We start from the raw sequence: 14,956 nt of genomic DNA on the forward strand, positions 1-14,956 counted from the left end.
TTACAATATTTATGTAGCTATTTTTCTGATTCTGCACATTATGGTATGCACACAATGACTACTATATAAATGAATTAATAATTCTTGAATATGAATACTATAGTAAAGTTTCTACCTTCATATCTTATAAATGTTAGCCACATGTTTAAGAGACAAGGAATAGGAAGAAGCAATATCTTTTTCTCCTTCATTACAATAAGATGGCTTCAGAGAAATTGTTATCAAACAGAGGAAAATGGGTTCTCTATGTTAAACAATCTGTGCTTGCCCTCATTTTTGTCATCTGCATTAGCCACACCTTTGTAAATGAGAAACCACTTTCCTAGGAAAATGAAAAGTTTTATTTTTTTTAAGTAACTTTTTGGTTTTTTTTTGTTGTTGTTGTTTTGTTTTGGTGGGAGGTAATTAGGTTTATTTACTTATTTTTTGATGGAGGTACAGAGGATTGAACCCAGGACCTCATGCATGCTAAGTGTGTACTCTACCGCTGAGCTATACCCTCCCCTCTAAAAGTTTTAATTTCTAGCAAGAGTTATAGTTTTCCTGCATGATAAGGCCATAGAGTAAGTAATGAGTGGTCTTTTAAATTATCTACAGAGTATTCATGAAACGTTACTGTACTTTTTTCCTTATTTTTTGTATTGATACAATGTAGAACATTCCAGTCAGGTTTGGAATGCGTCACAACATTATTTGAAAATAGTTACAAACACAATCTGAGAAAAATGATTTTAAGAATACTGTGCCTAGTACCAATTAAGTATTTGATTAATGAATGAAAAAGGAATGTAATCGTCTAAATACCCTTTCCTGCCAAAGCATGTGAAGCAAGGGTAAATCTTCCTCAAAGCCATGTTCTGACATCAACAGCAAAGCCACTGAAAAATTACAAGTTCTTACTTCTGAGTGAACAGTATTTTTATCTTTTGGGGAGCGTAAACTTTTAGCTTTTAAGGGCAGTACAAGTAAGACTTAAAACAAAAATACTCAGAATAATTTCATTGAGATCTAATGTATTATTTTTACCATCTGACAAAATTTGTTGCAGATGGAGAGTCCTGGCTTGGATGTTGAAGTTGAAAATTGCCCTGGTGTCCTGGGATGTGAGCCCAGCAACTCTGTGAGCCCAAACAGCACAGGCAGCACCTCTGGCAGGACTAGGCAATCAGTGACCCCCTCGGTTGTGAATAAAGCATCAAAGACCTTCTAGTTACAAATGGACCAAGTAGATCACTGCTCCTCAGATCCATTGCAGGGGGGCAAAAAGTGCATGGAATTACATCCCCACACAATTACTGGAACCTATAATTGTACTTCGGTGATGTCTGTCCTCACTGGATAGTATATTGAAATTTTGCTCTAAACTTACCTAGATAGTCTAAGACCAAAAGGAAACTCTATGATTTAGAAATGATTCCAGCAGCCCTGACAGTTCTGTCATGGAGATTAAAGTTGGAACCACAGGAATTCTGGACAACCATGTCACCTTTCCTGCGGTACAGACGGGTGGCATATTCATTTTGGAGGATAAAGAGGATTTCATAGGATATTTTTGGCCAGGGGAAAAACAAAGGCTCTAGGTAAGAAGTTCAGGGTCTTCATTCTGGGAATTTTTTTTTAACATATGGTCTTACGGCATTACAATTTTCTGTTGTGTAAGCTTTTTCACTGAATTTTATGAATATTTTCTAACAGAATGGGAGGGTAGTTAGGTCACTAAGTTCAAACCAGCTACATCTCCAAAAGAACATGCCATCTGTGCAAACTACATAGAGGACACTATTGTACCCTGGGGTTTTTTTCTATCTCTTAAGTCACGTGGTTTTGTGTGTGAGTATTGAGATATGTACGTGTGCAATGTGAAATACACTATATATTTTTTAAATAGCATACACACTTCTACATAGTTTTGCAAGATGCATTTAAATCTCATTTGCTATAAACTTAAGTATGCAATTCAATACTTGTGATGCAGGTAACACTATTATAAATTAATCTTTCTTACCTTCAATTTGAGAAAAAGTGAAAAAGCAAAAAAAAAAAAAAAAAGCGCTAAACAAAGATTCAAGACTTCCAGAAGATTTTAGTTTATGCTTTTGGTTTTCAGTTTCCTTGTCTGATTTTGGCACTGTACTAAATGTTGTCTAGGGGCCTTCTAAGTAAATACTTCATATTGGTTAAATGAAATGATTTTTATAAACATTTGACAAGCCATGCTAAAAGAAAAATCTTCAGTGAATCTTTGCTCTTCTCATTTCTTTTTTCCTTTAGATCAAACTCTCCTATGAACATCCCTAACAACTCACATTCTAATATGCTTAGTCAAGTTTTATTTCTTCCTATTGTAGAATTGTGGGTTTTACATATAACAATTTGGTTTTCTTTTGGGTAGGTGCAAAGGTACATGTGTTCAGAGACTGCTTCTCTTTAGATTTCCTAAGGCAAATCTAGGATAGATACATCACTTATATATACACACACACACACACACACACACACACACACACACACACACACACATATTATGTAATAATAATATACAATTATAACATATGACATATACACATGATAATGATTATTTATAAATGAGATAATTAGGTATGTAAATTGAGAATAAGAGGTAATGACAGATCTCTGGAGACATATATTTAAATTCTGCAGATAATGATATATATATATATTATGACTTAATATGTCATTATCTGCAGAATTTAAAGATGAGGTTACTTGACAATATTAATGAGTCTACTTGGCCAATGAAAGAAAAATTTCCACACAGAATTCAAATGACAAATGCTGTTAATGAGAACGAAATACATTGTGCAATGTTGTTTTGAGAAATGTGTAGATCTTTTCAAAATATTTACAGAAAATCCAGAGCTTTGACTGTTTCCTAAGCAGGTCACATTTATGATATTCTCAAATTTATTTTGATGTTTTACTGACATGTAAGTGTGTAACAGAAAAACACATAGCTTTGATTTTTAAAGTCTAAGCTGTTTTCCCACTGTGTCTCTGTTTATCCTCTAGATCAGAGACCTTATCACCATATATTGCAATTTCTATGTAGTCCATGATCTCCTACAATAAGCTGTAACCAACATCAGGGCCTGCTTGCCTGCATTTTATCTCTCATTGTATTCCCAGGACCTGGCACCACATTTTATACATAGCAAATCATGTATGTTCTTAGTGAATAATCAGTTCATGAACAGCTATACCATTTTTTTGAATCTCAGTTTCCTCAATTTGTATGATTGGCATATAATTTAAAGTAGTATTTTAAATGGCAAAACTCTAGTATCAAACAGATATTTGATACTTCTTTTTTGCTTTTGAAAGTACATTAGTATCAACAATCATTTCTAAGTTCAATGCATTCAATGATTGGAGGAAAAAATTTCCTGACAACAAATGTAAGCCTGTTTTCAGATAACATCTAAATCCCTCTAGTGTTAACTGCAAATAATGGTCTCCTTGAACACTAATTTAAGAGGATAGAATGTTTCACGGTTTACATACATTATTATTTTAATATAACCATCATAAAGGAAAGAGCAAGTAAGCCAATTGACTAGCCCTGGCATAATGCAATGAGACCCATTCAGCCTTCGGTACAAGAGGCAGATGTCCAAAGGGATTTATGTGATTTAGTGACTTGACAGAGAATCTAGTCAGTAAAGGTAGAGTAATCTAATCTAGGAGAATACAAGGCGTAGACCATAGACCCCTCATCTCACCAAGTCACCACTGATTCCCATCTGAAAATGTTCCATTTCTCAAAAATGTATATCACCATTGATTTGTTTCATCTTAACATTAAAATACTTTCCAAGGGAATGCACAGATTGAAGAAGAATATTGGGATATTCATTTTTCCAGATGGTCTATCTCTCAACTCCACCCAGCCCTCTTAATAGAGACTGGTAGGCAAGCTTCCCCGATGATGGAATTTACCGCAATGGACACGAAAGCCTGCAAGGACTGGAAGTAGGAAGAGGAAACCAAATTTGTTCTGTCTGTTCTCTGCTTATGAAACACGGCAAGGTGCCAATGGAATTACAGTGCAGGGAAACTTCACTACAGAAAAGTTGTTTTATGTGAGGAATCAGATGGGAGTGTTGGAAATGTAAGGTATTTCTGTTTTTTCATCCCCTGTAAGTATGAAAGAATGACTAGAGGGCACTAGAGTTGAGTATTTGCTTTCTCCCAGGTCAGTTAGGCTCTGATAATAAATGCCCCAGTAGATTAGGCTCTGGTTAACTAGTTTCCCCAGAAGATAAGCCTTATCAAAAACAAAATGTTCTAGTAAATGTCAAAATCGTTCTTTTTCCCCTCCCACTGCCTACGCATGACAGGATTTTTCTCCAGTATTTATTGTGAGAATCTGGTCCAACTCCCGGAAGTAAACCTTACAGTACGATCTTAGCCTTACTCTCTGTGAGTCCCACTTTGACGGAGTCTCCCTAGAGTTTTTAACTGTCAGAGATTTACACTCTGAGCCGCTAGCAATTTGTCATTTATAGTTCAGGTTTCCTTACCCCAGTGCTGGTTCCTAGGGCAGTTTCCACTCAAGAGTCTATGTTCTAATAAGCCGTGACTCCGTGACTCTGTGTCTCCAGCCTTGGTGGCAGTGGAGTCCTGTGTCCTCATCTCTCTGAAACATTCTACAATTAACTTTTTTTTTCTTTGTTCAGTTTTTTACTTGTGAGGATAGAATGGAGACTTTTAACTTTTTCCTCAGAGTCTTTTTGACTCTTGGATTGTCCACACTGAGCGACTAGCAATTCTTTTAATTGCATGCCCGAGTTTTTTACTTGGGCTCTGGCTCATGTGAAGGTATTTGCTAGTAAGTTTCCACTCTGATAAGTTATGATTCTCTGTCTTTCTGTTCAATTTAGGGGGCATCAGTTTGCCCTGTGGCATTTTTCTGATGGACTTAGAAGTTTTATTGTTTTTTTTTTTTAAAGTTCAGCATCTTATTTGTTAAGATGTAAGTGGTGATGTCTAAGCTCCTTACATATTGAACCAGAATTCGAAGTCTGACTTACTTTTTTAAAACTTTTATTTTTATATTTAAAGAAATTTACTTCTGATCTTTAAGGGTACGTGTTCTAAAAGTAAATCCCCTTACTTTTCAGTCACCTGAGAATGTATTTACTTTCTTCTAAATTTCTTATATATAGCTTTTCTGGATCTAGGATGCTGGATTGAGAGGCATTTTCTTTTAGTGTTTGAAAGAAATTGTTGGGCCTACTTCTGGCCTCCAGTGGGAAATCTGCTGGCATTCAGTATGATGGTTCCCCTTAGGTAATGTGCCCTTTCTTCCTGGAAGGTTTCAGGATTTTTTTTTTTCTTGTCTTCAGTTTTCAGATGCTTAATTTTGTTTAAGTGAGGTTTAACTTCAGAAGTTAAATTTCTTGGCATGGATTTCTTTGTTGTTGCCGGGTTCTTGTTGGAGTTTTGATTAGCTTCTTGGCTCTGTAGGTTTGTGTCTTTTGCCAAATTTGAAATTCTTTTCAGGTTATTACTTGAATATTCTTCATATCCTATTATCTCCTCTCTTCCTGGGATTCTGATACTATAATTTTTATTAAGGTTCCACGGGGTCCTGACGCTCTTTTTATTTATTGTTCTAAATCTCACTTTATTTGTCATTCAGATTGTTTAAATTCTGTGGATCTCTCCTCAAGTTAATTATTCTGTATCTACTTTTATTTCCGCTCTAGTATGAGCCCTCCCAACACATTTTTAAATATATGATATTGTATTTTTCTGTTTTATAAGCTTACTTGGTTCTTTTTCATAGCCCCATTTCTTTGAGATTTCTATTTTTTGTTTGTTTGTTTAGAGAAAATTTATAATTGTAGAATTTTATAATGGCAACCTTATAATCCTTTTCAGATAATCGAAGCATTTGATTTATCTCATTGTTACTGTCAGTTGATTCTCTTTTCTCATTCAAGTTTTGGTTCCTGTTTTTTTTTCTACAATATGCGATTCTTTTAAAACATCCTAGACATTTAGACTACAGTGTTAGAGAACTCTGGATCCTGATCAGTTATTGAACAGACAATCACTCTATTCAGGTTTAGCATGGAGATTCTTGCTTCGTATTGTTGTGAGCCCTTTAGAAAATCTGGGGAGAAACAGTGATACCTGGGCTGGCTTCTGATGCTAAGCTGGAAGTCAAGAAACATCAAACCTGGATTACTTCTTTCTGTTGGGTGGGGTCAGAAGGTGTCCTGTTGTTTTGTTGTTTTTCCAAGGTATTTCACCTTCTTTTTACCATCTCTCAAATTTTATTTTTTGTTGCCAATTGTATTATTTGCAGGTTTTATAGTAGTACTTAGTGGGGAGGGTCAGAGAATGAATGTGTAGCAGTCCCTCCTTGGTCACAGGAGACATGTACTACGAAACCAGTAGATGCCTGAAACCATGAATAGTATCAAACTCTATATACACTGATATTTTTTCGGTACATACATACCTATGATCAAGTTTAATGTGCAAATTAGGCACAGTAAGAGATTAGTAACTGTAACTAATAGTAAAATAGAGCAATTATAATAATATACAGTAATAAAAGTTCTGTGAATGTGACTTCTGTCTCAAAACATTTTATTGTGCATATTATTGCTCTTTCCATCTTTATTAAGCACTTATCTGTCACTGTGCCAATAACTTTTGCAGTTTGAGGTGCAACAGCAAAACTAGCATGGATTTCTTCTTCCTTTCTCATAATTGCACAAATAGAAGATTGATTCTTGCTGTAGATCTTAGCAACCTTGGTGTATGATTTTTTTCTTATTAAGTCAAGATCTTTCACCTCTTCACTTAAAAGAAGTACATCACAGCTGATCTTTGGAATATCCAAATTGCCAGCATCACTGCTCTTCCCCTTTGGGGCCATTATTAAGTAAAATAAGGGTTACTTGAACACAAACACTGCAATACCATGGCATTCATCTTATAACCAAAGCGACTACTAAATGACTAAAGACCAGGATATGCTGGGGAAAAAAATGATTCATATCTTGGGCAGGATGGAGCAAGATGGCACAAGATTTCATCAAGCTATTCAGAAAGGCACAGAATTTGAAATTTGTTGTTTATTTCTGGTATTATTCATTTAATATTTTCAGGCCATGTTTAACTGTGGGTAACTGAAAACATGGAAAGCAAAGCTGCATATAAATGGGATGACTGTACTTCATTTTGTCTATGTTGGAAGGACTCTTGGCTTTTAACATTACAAAAATGCTCAATTCATAAAATCAGCTTGAGTAGGAAGCATTTCTGTAATGCTTGGGCAAAGACATAAATCATTTTTGTATGACTTCTTTATGCCAGGCATTGTTCAGGCAATTTCTTGTATGCTAGCCCATGTAAACAAATAAACATCCTGATAAAAGGATTACATTTTTATATACAGGAAAACATAAAGGGCTTTAGTGAAGTTAAGCCATTTTTTCAACTTATATAGAGTAGATAAACAACAAGTTCATGCTGTATAGCACAGGAAACGATATTTGATATCTTGCAGTAATCTATAATAAGAAAGAATATGACTATGAAATTATGTATATATATATGTATGACTGAAGCATTTCTTATATTGTACACCAGAAATTGACACAACATTGTAAACTGACTAAATTTCAATTATATATATATATATATACACACACATTAAAAAAGAATATAGAAGAAAGCAAGCAAGACTCATATTTCAAACTCTACCCCTTGATAAAAGAAACTACATCTTCTTTTCAAGTGTCTGCAAGATATTCACAAAAAGATATTCACAAAAAAAGTTCTATAATAGATAACAAAGAAATATGATTCATTTTCAGAAAGTAGAAATATTACAAACAAATTTTTCTCATCAAAGACAAAAAAAAGCCTAGAAAATACCAACAAACCCAAAGAGCAGGCAAATAAACAAACAATAGACAGGCCCTTTTGCCTAGAAAATTTTTAACCTTGTATCGAACAAATTGTGGGTAGAGGAGACAGGATGCACTGAAATCTTGGATTTAAAATCACAAGGAAATCAGTACACATCAGAATATATGGTATACTTCAGTTGTTAACAGACAAAAATCCACATCACTAAAATTTTTATCAGTAATATAGAAAGAATAAACCTCAGTGAGTTACTCTTGCAGCTTGGAAGACTAGACAAAGGAAAACAGTAAATCTGTTCATGTGGAAATCAAAGGAAGGTAATAATGGCAAAATATTATAGGCTAGAGAATAGAAAAAAAGAGTAGATATAATTAATACATCAAAATTCAGAAGCTGTTAGCTAAATCGTTCAAATAAACAAGATAAGAAATAACAATGGGGAAATAACCGTTGAAATGTAAGTGACTTAAAAAAATCGTAAGAGTCAGTCTCTTCAAGTGGTCCTGGCAGACCCTGGACATCTACCCATAAAAGACTGAAATTAGAGCAATCTCTAATACCATGTACAAAAATAAACTCAAAGTGGATTGAAGACCTAAATGTGAGACCTGATACTACAAAACTCCTAGAGTAAAACATATGCAGGACACTATGTGACATAAATCACAGCAATATCTTTTATGCACCACCTCTTAGAGTAATGGAAATAAAAGCAAAAACAAATGGGATCTAATTAAACTATTTATATTTATATTTATATATATAAAACACTGATACAGAAATTACAGACCAATCATTCTCATGAAAATATAATGTAACAATAAGAAAATATTAGTGAAAAGAATCCAGCAAGTTGATACTTATTATACTATTTGTCTCATGGCCCACTAGTTTAAGGCTAAATACAGTTGTATTATTCATTTTAATTTTATGGTTATAAGAAAGTCATATTATCTGTCAATGCCTCATAAGAAAAAGTGTATGTATCATCAATATATATTTTGAAACTGCTTCATTTTAAAGTCCTTCACCAAATTATAAAGTTGTTTCCATAGAAACTCTTATACCTCGAAAACAGTATACAACATTGTATTTCATTTTCTTTCCTACAAATTTGCAACCCTCACTGAAAAATTCATTTGCTCCAGCTGTCATCACAAACTTTTGCTTGTTAATTAAGGTACTGATTGATATGCAGATCTGTTTATTTACAGAAGTGTTTCATGGCCTCTAGCATGCATCGCCTATAAGCATTATGAAAAGCAGACTCGCATTCTCCAAAACACATCACTGAACAACAGGTGGATAAGAGGATTGAGTTTTACAAAATCATTCACTATTTGGAACACCCAGTACCTTTCCTGCCTTTCACCTATCTATATACATCTAAAGGAGTAGGAATATATTGCTTATCCAGGTTAGAGTAATTCCTACAGTAACAAGAAAACAATGAGAGCCCAGAAAAACATTAGACTATTACACTTATGTAAAGATCATGTGGGAAAACAATTTCAAATATGCAAAAAAAAATTGTGCAAAGTTCCTTAACAACAGAGGAAGTTGGAGCAAGCTGTCTCCAACTGTTAGTTTTTTGGACAGTTCTAAAGTGAGATTTTGACATTAAATAATAGTATTGACAATAATACCATTAATGATATCAACCTCTTTCTGAACGCTTTTTGTCTGTCAAAGAACCTTTCTCAAAGGATCGCTAATCCTCACAACAACCCTGCAGTCTATTTTAAGCTTAACAAGGGTGAGAGAAAAATAGACATTTCCTTAAGTAACAAAGCTAGTAAGGAGAATAGGTAACGTTCAAATACATATCTGTTATTTTAAAGCCGTTTTTCTTTATCTGATGCCATATTTCTTATTGTACTGATGGTAGGGAGCCAGATGGATTATTGTGAGACGAATCCTTCGTAACTCACTTTCCTTCTGCATCTGTAAGTCTTCCACACTTGTCCAAGTCACTATATTTCCTTCCTATCTCACAAAAACATTTTCTTTGCTCACTTTGGCCTCCTTGTATTGATCATTGCCCTCATTTTCAACTGGACACTTCTTAATTTCATTTCAGTACTCAGAGCTGAAACACTATTTACCCAGGAAAAGCCTTCCTCAATTTCCGAGAAACAAAATCAGGTCCCCTTGTAATATATACTCATAAACTCTATTCTTAGCATTTGAATTATCACAAGCAAGATCAATCATTGATTATGGAAATATATCTTTAAAATCAATATTCTCCATTAGATTCTGAGTTACACAAAATTAGGGACAATATTCAAAGCTATGACCTCAGTACTTTATACAATGCCTGACATTCAGCAGGAGCTCAAGAAATATTTTTTGAAAAAAATAAGGCAATGATATTTGAGATAATCACATAAAGAAAAGTTCTCTCTTTTGTCTCTTTTCTGTTTGTTTCACGGGGACAGTTGAGTAATACTCCAAATACACACGAATGTCAGCGTTGAAAAAATCTTTAAAGTTCATCTAGCAATATGTCAAATGCCTGCAGCTCAGCTATGCCATCTCTTTAAATGGTCACCTGTTCCGTAGTTAAACATCTTTAATCTCATAAATTTCAGCATCTAGAGGAAACTTGTTGTCACACTGATATTCAAGACCAGATTACTAAATCCAGGAACAATTCAGCTAAAATGTACATTTGGGTAGTACACGAAACTCTTACCTAACAAATTCATTACTGAATTTCTACTTCTCCAACTAGAAAAAAGAGGTCCAATTAACAACCAGCAAATATTAAGAATGATGTCCATTGATCTTCTACCTGGTCATAGACAATGCAGATCCTTAGATACATGCCCTTAGATATAATCTCTGTGGATCTTCTTGAGAGTTGGATGCAATTTCAACTGTGCTGCAGGGAAAAGTCTGCTTACTAACACATCCACTGCTGGGTACTGTTCCAGCTCACTGGAATTCTATTACTTAGAGGATAATGTCTAGCCCAGAACAACAAAGCTCTATGATTTTGAAATGTTGCCATTTCGAAATCGCTATAAATTGGACTCCTCTGGGCGAGTTCATATAAGGTTTGAAGAGAAAGAAAAAAAAAAAAACATGGAAAGTTAGTGGTACAGTAGGGTAATTTTCCAGTTGTCATAATGCTATGTTTGTATTAAATATTGGAATCATATACACACAAAAAGAAAGCATGCAGAGATTTACTTCACTGCTAGAGTCACAATTATGTTGTAAAGCTTTAATACTGCCTTAGTATTTCTTTTTATATTTTTTTGCCTTCAGTCTTCTGGAGCATTTGTGCTTAAAGTGGAAACATATAAATAGCTATGGCATTTCATGAAGGAAAATCCCTGCTTGTATTTAATTTGTCAGTCTTCCCTGGTCCTCAAGTATAAGAAGCTAGCTATATAAGAATATCTTCTACTGCTGGTGAAAGTAATTTTTTTGCTAAAATATTTTTTTAATGTAGGCTTCTTCACAATAACTATGCTTGCATTCCAAATGCTTTTTCTCATTCAGTTGAACTGTGGATCACCCCCTACATTTCCTATAAATAAAATGCCAAAATAATATTAAACTTTTGGCAAAAAGAAATGATCATATCTGCATGTGTTTGAAGTCACAACTACTTATATACCCATAGCAGGTAGCAATAAATATTTTTTGAAAACAGTGGCTGACGTTATTGAAACACTCACCATTACTCATGGATTCATGCTGTCCCCATGGTGCATTGCATTATTTGTTCTCCTGACAACAAACACACAAGAATCTGACATTAGATCACTTTCAATTAAGTATGAAAGAGTGGCAGACAGAAACTCAGGGGAAGATGTAGTTTGACTTAATGCCAATATAAAACATAACAATGTTTTACTCTGGAAAACATTGGTGGTGCCAAATAAAACCTCAGATATTACAGAATCAAAGTTGCCATAAAATATTTATGATATGCTTTTATATTGGAGCATCAATATTTTTTTTTTGTCTTGTGGTTTCTTTCACTTTTACCCAGAGTGGGAAAGCAAGTCTATTAATTTGAGCCCCTCCAAATACTCTTTTTATTATCAACATAATCTCAACTCTACACCCAGCCAAATACCATTTTTTGAAAATCCATAATAAAATAGAAGGGGGTAAGTAATATAGATTTAAAATACACTAAGAAATATCTATGATGGAGGTAAAGGAAAATAAAATAATATAATAATAATGATGATGGTGGTGGTAATAATAATAATAAAATATCATGAATTCCATGAGACAACATTAAAACAACTGAATAATTTCATAAACACACTATAGATTAGGTAAACTGACAAGTATGTATACAATCATGCCTTATTGAACACCTTAGGGCTTACACTGTAAAGCTTTCAGGGATTTGAGTCCTTATCATCTGTGCTGGGCCATTTTTTACAGACTTCAGATGCTAATGTCCAACAGATTCTTTGGAACCTTTTTTTAACACAGAGGATCAGACAAGAGTTTAGTCAAATATCTAGCAGATAGGTAACTGTGTCAGCAGAACCAGCCACGTCTATTATACAAAGCTGTCCATAAATAAAATGGAAATGGGTGTTTTCCCTTTATAAAGTTCACTTCTCAAGGACAAGATCAGTGCAGAGCAGAGGACAAAGTGGGAAGGCTGGTGTCAGTCCTGGTGGTAGAGGAAAATGAGTTTTCCGTTTCAGCACATTTGGCCTAGCTTCTATCATAAATCTACAACTTTATATTTCAAAAATTTTATTGACATTAAGTTCTTCACCCTCCACTGAGGAGTAGCTTGAATGAATATGTGCTGTGTACACTATTCTAAGTGACAATTTATTAGATTTCTCAAATCCTTTACTCTCACACCATACTCACACCAATAAAAATATCAGATATGCTTACTTCTTATTTTATTTTGAATAGACCACAGGCTCTTATCTTTTTGGAAGACTTTATTTTATTGTGAAAGAGGACCACAATCTTCATACTTTGCTTTTCAAGTTAGCAAACACATCATGCACAGCAAAGGAAACCATCAACAAAACAAAAGGACAACCTGCGGAATAGGAGAAAAAAATTTGCAAAGGATGTGACTTCCAAGGGGTTAACATCCAAAATATACAAATACTCATACAACTCGACATCAAAAAACAAACAATCCAATCAAAAAATGAACAGAAGATCTAAAAAGACATTTCTCCAAAGAAGACATAGAGATGGCCAATAGGCACTTGCAAAGATGCCCAACATCACTAATTATTAGTGAAATTCAGATCAAAGCCACAAGGAGGTGTCATCTCACATCAGTCAGAATGGCCATCATCAAAAAGTCTACAAATCATAAACACTGGAGAGGGTGTGGAGAAAAGGGAACCCTCCTACACTGCTGGTGGGAATGTAAATTGGTGCAGCCAATTCATTAAGGTAGATAGACCGTGTAAGGCAAAATTCCCAAGGAGAAAGGGAGAGATAAATGGTTGGAGCACAGGGGATTTTTAGGGCAGTGAGTATATTATGTATGACTATAATGATGGAAACATGTCATTATACATTTGTTAAAACCCACAGACTCTATAACATCACTGGTGAATCTTAGTACGTTCTATGAGCTTTAGGTGATAATGATGTGTCAATGCAGGTTCTTCAGCTGTAATAAATGCACCACTCTGGTGGGGATGTTGGTGTCAGAGGAAAATTGTGCATGAGTGGGGGAAGGCAGGAGGTGGGAATTTTCTGCTTTTCAGTCAGTTTTGCTATGAGCCTAAAACTATTCTAAAAAATAAAATCTATGTATTAAAAAAATGGGAGACCCCTTAACTTTGATTGAGGCTTATGTTTTTCAGTCACACCTACACCTAGGTTTTATTTAACAACTTAATTAATCTTGCATAACAGATATGTTAGAAATTACAAAATGCTCTGTTTATTAGGGTAATTGAAAGTTACTCAACCTGTGATTAAGTGGAATAATTTTCAAAATATAAAAAAGTCCATAAGCATTAGGCACTGCTATCATGACACACCCAGCCATGTGTCTGGCTCATAGTCTGCTTGTGATGAACACGTCTCCAGAGTGTCTGTTAGAAATATCAAAATATATGAAAGGTTTTCATTTTCAATGTTGCAATATTTACATTATTTAAGTTTTACACAGAATTCCAGTTTATCAATAAATCTTATCCACTTGGTTTTAACCATACTTTTCACACCTATATATGCTTTTCAAGTTTAGCAAAACAGTTTTTAAAAGTGAGGACACCTGCCTTAATACAGATTATTCAAGAAGAAATTACTTTGCTTTTTCAGTGGTTTGCTTTAAAACTTGGAAATATTATTGCTGCACATTAGCTCAAACTAGTTTTAATGTCAATACATTTCTCATCTCATTGAACCTCCTCAACTCCTTGAATTTATTTCATATCTGGGTGCTGTACTTAATAATAGAATAGAGGTGGTAGAATCAAGCTTATGAAGGAGAACACAAAATGAACAAAATTTATAAAGCTTTTACTTGAAAAGAGACAATTTCCTTAAGACTTATTGGGAGTTATTGTGAGAGAAAAGTGAGTTTACTTAATAACATAGACTTACATCCATTTGAATCCCAAGCATAAGGTTTCTACATCTGCATAACTCTGCATAGTACCTATTTTAGAACAATAAATCTGAGATGTTATGGGGACAGCATCCATAATTTTGTTCTATGTGGCACCTCAAATGTTCATGCTCAATAAATGTTTGTTAAAAATAACATTTCTGCAATTACAAAATATTTGCAGTGTTCAGGGGGGCAATTAGCCTGCTGTTACCTGTTTGCAAAGTGAAGGTGCTTTAATTGGGTAATGAGGTCTACAGGCTTACCATTTAAAAATGATTTCTTATTCCTGCATAACCATAAAAGCTAATCAACCATTTCCACAATAAAAAGCTAATCGATACATAATAATTCTAATTTATGTGTATTTAGCTGTGTATATATAAATAAGAATAAATTTCAAATCAGAAGTGTTCATTCTGATCTCTGTCAGTATTACGATTAAAATTGCCAATTTTCAAA

The sequence above is a fragment of the Vicugna pacos genome, chromosome 10 (assembly GCF_048564905.1).
Source record: "Vicugna pacos chromosome 10, VicPac4, whole genome shotgun sequence".
NCBI lineage: Eukaryota > Metazoa > Chordata > Mammalia > Artiodactyla > Camelidae > Vicugna > Vicugna pacos.